We start from the raw sequence: 6518 nt of genomic DNA, 5'->3' as shown, positions 1-6518 counted from the left end.
CTCTTTCTTTTTGTCTGTCTCTTTCTTCTCCTTCTCTCCCTCTTTCTCCCTGTCTCTGTCTGTCTCTCTCTCACTCTGTAGCCACCTTGTTTTTTTTTTTGTTTTGGTTTTTTGCTTTTTTTTTTGTCCCAACTAAAGTGACTTCCACCTCAAGGGCTTCAGGTGAATAAACCGAATATGAATACATAATTAAGACACTGAATAGGATTTCTAGTATTATCTTCTTAAAATACAAATTCAGCTCTGAGACTCTGTCCCCAAGGGGAAATACCAGTGACAACCAAATCAGTCTCTGGCAGTGTCATTTCAAAAACAGTCTGGTTTCTGTTTTGGTTGTGGGCAATCTCTCTGCTGACAGTCAAAACTCCTCCCTTAGATGCATCCTCTGTCAAGCTCGTCTCAGGGCAGGCTTCTGATTGACAATAGAAATCATGCTACATGGATATGATGTCAGATCCATGTACAAACAACAAGGGTTTTGATTAGCAGCTTCATAATGGTGGAATTCTGGAATTCGTGTATTTTAACATTTGTTTAAACAGTTCCTAGATTCTCAGGAATATCTTAACAACCTGATTCGGAACTCATTTCTGCATTTGGGGTGAAATAAAATAACTCTGCTCACCCTACAGATCTCGGAATAAACAACAGAAGATGAGGAAGACGAAGGTAACTTCTTTTTTTACATCAAGGACTTAGTAATGAAAATCACTTTAATGAAAATGCAGGACTGAAACTATGGTAATAATGAGGAGAAGACAGAATAAAGCATATGGTTTTGGATCAAAGATCTCAAATAGGGAATGGTAAATATTATTATTCTGAAAAAAAATAGACCCATTATTTTGCTTCCTATTAAGAACTCCCTATATTTTACTTTTGAGAAATAAAATAATACTACAAGCAACAGGAATAATATTTTTTAAAGTTAACATGTAAATATCACTTTAAAACTTACACATCACATTTATACATTTTTATATGTATATTATGTATTTATACATATTTGTATATATTTATTATATTTATATATTTATACATATAATACATATTTATATATGTTTATTTATTATCTCATTTAAACCTAGCAACAACCCTATAAGAAGTTTTGTTTTAAAACTAGACCTGCCTCATAGTTATAGGTTTACGCCAACCATTGCCAGCTACTCCTTCATGTATGGTCTTAGAGAGTTGCCTTTGGTATAAAGAGGTTAAAGGACTTTCCCAGAATCACATAATCAGTATATCTCAAAGGCTGGACTTGAACCCTGATTGTCCTAAATCTAAGGCAAACTTTTCTATTTATTATCCTGTGTTGCTATTTTTATCCCCGAACTGAGTTTGTGAGAGGTTGAATGACGGCCAAGTAAGCTTCTGAGGTTGGATTAAAGCCAGGTCTTCATGAATCTAATCCAACACTCAGTCCACTCCACCATGTTCTATATAGTATGTCATTAAAGTCATGTTGGCTTCTCCACAAGAAATTTAGATTCCGAATGGCCAGCATCAGACAGAACTGCTGTTTGTTTTATTTTGTTTTTTAGAGAAAAGATTCACTCACCAAAAATTAGTCAAATAAAAACACATGGTGCTAAGGAACTGCTTGCTTAGAAATCAATGGTATTAACCCAATTAGCAATCACACCTCTTTATCTTCTAGCTGTTTTGGATTGGTGTCATGAGGGAAGATGGAATTAAAGTCACACTCCAACATGATTTTTGCCCCCACCTTCTGTCAAGGCAATAAGTCTAAAAAAAGAGGAAGCATTTTAAGCAGTTAAATTTAGCATGTACAGGACTATCCAGGAAGTATATTTATATTCTCTTCTACTTTCCTCTGCACCGCCAAAACCATCAGTGCTACCACATTGCTACTGGAGGTAAGGGTACAATTCTGCGGTCTTAGCCTATCTACTGACCTGTGACTTGCAAATTCTAAGCCTAGCATCTGTTATTTGAAAAGAGAATACAAGGCCATTCTCCTCTGAGTGTGATGGTATCTTTAGCTTTAGTGTTAAAAAGTAAATTTTCCATTTAAAGATGCTATTTTGCATAAGATTTATCTATTTATATGAAGCTAATTTCAGCATAATCTATAATTTATATGTGCTGGTCACAAATCAGTCCTGCTGATAACAATTGTTTTTTATGATAAATGTGTTAAGGGATGATAATGCAATAAATAGATTCTACTTTAACCCTAGATTAAAAGTTGCAAGCCAACTACTATTGAGCCCCTAGACACTATACAATTTGTGTGCAAAAAGCAATAAAAGAGAAGTATGAGAGTAAAAGGAGGCAGATTGATCAGGTAGAAAGAGCAAGGTATAGCAAAGTGATATCCCAAAGTTTATACTGATACACACATTACATTATGAGAATTTGAGGATGTCCCTCCCCCCATCCAACACATTGAGTGAACTCACTGAAGATTTCTCAAAGGCCATGAACAAGTCAAGCTTAATGAGAAGCGATCTATGAGTCATCATCTATATCACTGCATGACATACTCATATTGTTAAGGTCCACTGAAACATCAAAGTATATATTGTAGTAGTAGTAGTAGTAGTAGTAGCAGTAGTAGTGGTAGTAGTAGTAGTAGTGGTAGTAGTGGTAGTAGTAGTAGTAGTGGTAGTAGTGGTGGTAGTGGTGGTGGTGTTAGCAGTGGTGGTAGTAGTGGTGGTAGTGGTGGTGGTAGTAGTAGTGGTGGTAGTAGTAGTAGTAATGATGAAGAGGAAGAGGAGGATGTCTAATATCTACTTAGCACTTTAAGATTGGCCAAACACTTTAGATATATTATCTTCTCTGTTTTTAGAAGGGGGGAAGTGGGGTATTTGAGGTGATCATTTGATAATAATGATGATCTGTTGGCAAAAGAGATAATACAGTATTTTAGAACATTTCCTAAACAACTTAATTACCCACAATAGGTACAACCCATTCCAATAACTTTGGTGTCTTTTAATGGCTGATGTGTTAGGAGTGGCTAATGGAGTAATTATATTCTACTACATTGTACTAAATGGCATTAAAATCTTGTTACTGTCAGACTTTTGCAGAATTACCTAGGAACCTCTACAAGAAGCAGAGCCTCCTTAAGAGCTGCCCAAGTATGGGGTCTATTCCAGAATGCCCAGGAGAAGATCTCCAGAGACCAGACTACTACAAGAGACATCCGGAACTCAAAATGAATATTGGGAGAGAGTTCCTAGAATACAAGGAAACTGGATGTTAGTTACTACTGATGATTAACATTATTGATTTTTTGTTTCATCATGTTTATGTTTACGTTTCCTTGGCTAATTTGGTGACAAGTAAATCTCACTTCTCAAAATTAGTCCATTGTAAGCCCTTTAAGTACTTTGATCTGCAGCCTGATTTATATAATTCTGATTATGAATATATGAAAAACCTTACAGATTTGGCTTATAGATGGGAGAGAGGAGTACACTGCTACTCCCCATGAATAAAAGGGGGGAATTGAGGGCGTTACAACAAGAAGTTGTAGTGAAAATTGAGTGAACCACACTGACTCCACCTTGTGACTCAGTTCCAAAGCTAGTTTAGTTTTTATTCAATTATACATCTAGTCCAATTTTTATCTTCTAAGAAAAAAAATTGTTCATTCACAAGAATTGTAAGAAGATTTTGTTGCATTGATTAAAACTAGCTCTGAGTGGCTGGGAAAGTGGACCACCTCTACCTGCTGCTTAGAGACCTTTAACTAAGGCCTTTGGTTATACTAACCAGGAACCCAATCAGATCTGAGGATTAATGCAGGGAGTTTTATCACAATTGTACATCTCACACAATCCATATGTCTTATCTGAAAACTGGTCCCATACTGGTTAATTAGTCTATGTTCCATTGATTGAATACAGACACTTGAGGGGAGTGGGATAGCTCTTTTTTTCTGATTTCAGGGAATGCTCTTGTTGGTTTTCTCCCTCCCAACTTGGACAATCCCTAATCTTTCCTCCAATTAATATTCAGATTACCTAATTGTGTATCCTGGTTAATTGTTTTCTTTAATTGGTCTTATTTGATTAATTGTTTTTAATGCATAAAAGTATGTCTCCCATATTTAGAGTCCAATGCTAAAGCTGAGGAAGGCTACTCGTCCTGATTTGATAGGCAATTATCATTCATCACATCATACATTGATATAACACTGGAACCTTTGTTAGTCATTCCAGTCAAAGTTCAGTCATTTCATCTTTCCTCTGCCATACTGCAATATACTCATACACCAATAAGCCTATGGATCTATCTATGGTCTCCTTAATATGGATATTATTCCTTTCAACAGTGCCAACTATAGCTTATCCACATTTTGACATTCAGTGTAATTAACTCTCTTCCAAGTCATCCCACAAGTTTGCCATAGGGAATCCAGCCAACATTAGAGGGATTTTGGAACATTATCTTGATATCATATGCATACCAGTGGAACACAAGAACTGTCTGTTAGTTATCCCCAGTGCTTGTCATATGGCTACTCTAGCTTTTTAAACTTTTTTCCTGATCACATATTGAATGATATCCCTTACACATCTCCTGAATAATGACTTGTAATGGGACATACTACCTAAGCCCACCATGAACCTCTCTATTCTCCTTTTGGAGAATTACAACTTCAATTCTTCAAACACTGCCATGTTCCAGGAAGTACTACAGCAGTACTGGAAGAAAAAAGGTCTGCAAGAAAACTCACAATTTTTCATATTGAATTTTAGTTCAGCATTTTTCTTTCCCCAGAGCTACATACTGGCTTTGAAGGTCAACTTCTCAGTGGCCTAAGGTTAGCTTCTCCTTAAGCTATAGAGCAAAATGAACATTTTTTATACTATCGTAGTAGGTAGAGGACTAGTATTAGTCAGGCCTGGTCATGTCATATCTTCCCTTAGATATTTACTACCTGTGGGGCATTGAAAAAAGTTATTATTATTGACCTTGATTTACTTCATGTGAAAAATTAAGGGGGTTGTATTACATGACCTCTAAGGTCCTTCTAGCACTAACTTTATTGAACATAGATCATATGATTCATATAAGGTCTTAAAGTCCAACAGTGCTTTTTCAAAAAAATTTTTATAAATTCAGATTATACCAGAAAAATGCTGTATCATTACACTGGAATGCCATCTTTCTGATATAATAACATTGCCAATAAAATCCACTTCCAGCTTTCTTTCTTCAATGACAGCCCTCCCCCAATAAGTATTGCCCACCCTGGGCATCCCATACCATAAGGTAGCTAGAATGCAGTAAAGGTAAACATAATTGCCACACTCCACATTTTGGAGTCAGGCTGAAAAGCAGTTATTTGATCATTTACATGTGATCTTACCTGACGTGTTTTACTATTAATGAAGTTTGTTCTTCACAAATTACATCTGGAATGCAATCTCTCCAACACTGTATTTAGCAGTTTTAATGTCTTCAATTAATTTTTGGAAAATATCCTTGCTAATGAAATCATTCTGAATCTCTTTCAACAGATAATAAGTCCCTGGGTGATAGGGTAGGGAGAGGACAAAGGAGGGAAAAGGTAGAATCTGTTTATTTGGAAGGAAGGAAAGACGCTCCTAGATTGGGGTAGAGCTATCTGATTGAGGCAGAAAATGTACTACTTTCTCCTTTTCAAAGGTGAAAGCAAAAGCATACATTAATGCGCATCTCTCAAAGGCAGGTCCAAGAGCAAGGGGCAAGGCCAAGGTCCCCTCACAGTAACTCCTAGGAAAAAGGTCTCCAGGAGTTTACAGCTCTTCCTCCAGCTTTCAGATCAATATAGAAGTCAATAATGTTGAATCTCAATCCTCCATTATTATAAAATTCCATCCTTTTTTGATTCCATCCTCAGACTAGTGTCAACAGTGAAGGAAACGGAATCAAGGAATAACTTACTATTAAGTTATTAGGTTATTACCCCAGATTTTCCAGATCAAATCCTCTTCTCCTCTTCTCTTAACACTTACTGTATATGTTCCACCACTGCTTCTTAAATTCCTTCCATTAATTAATAACATTCCACTATACAAAATACTAAAATTAGACAAAATTCCTCCTAAACATCTTTCTGCTAAAGGCCCATTCTTGGCTATATTGTGTTGTGGCAAAAAAGAGAGATAAGGTAGCATAGAAGTGAATGTGAATATCAACTTCTTCTCTCATTCTTGAAGTACCTAAAGGTAATATTTAAAATCAGAACAAGCAGAGAAGACCAATGAGACCATGTTTTTGCAGAGTACGTTCATAAAGGGTCTGGTTACCTAGATTGGTTTCCCTATGTGTATATGGGGGAAATAAATTTAGATGCTTCCCAACTTGCATGCATCCTGAATAAAAGTCTAATGCAAATTGTCTGAGGTTGTGGGCATAGTACACAAAAGTCTGGGCAATAATGACACTCTGTAACAAGGAAAATGTTAACTGCAACCTTGAGGAGGCATCTAAACTCTTTTTATTGTTTCCAAAATGCCTGTGTTAGGGCAGCTAGGTAAAGCAGTGGACAGAGT

At 36.3% G+C, this 6518-nt stretch overlaps 1 long non-coding RNA gene across 1 annotated transcript; it reads left to right on the top strand.

The window, feature by feature from the left end:
* Positions 1 to 375: 375 nt before the first annotated feature.
* LOC140511413 (uncharacterized) lies at positions 376 to 3337 on the top strand. The gene is made up of 2 exons (XR_011969543.1): positions 376 to 669; positions 3050 to 3337. It is a non-coding gene; the product is annotated as an uncharacterized lncRNA (long non-coding RNA).
* Positions 3338 to 6518: the final 3181 nt, after the last annotated feature.

This window comes from Notamacropus eugenii, chromosome 6 (genome assembly GCF_028372415.1).
Source record: "Notamacropus eugenii isolate mMacEug1 chromosome 6, mMacEug1.pri_v2, whole genome shotgun sequence".
Taxonomy (NCBI): domain Eukaryota; kingdom Metazoa; phylum Chordata; class Mammalia; order Diprotodontia; family Macropodidae; genus Notamacropus; species Notamacropus eugenii.
This window is presented reverse-complemented; position numbering and strand designations above follow the sequence as displayed.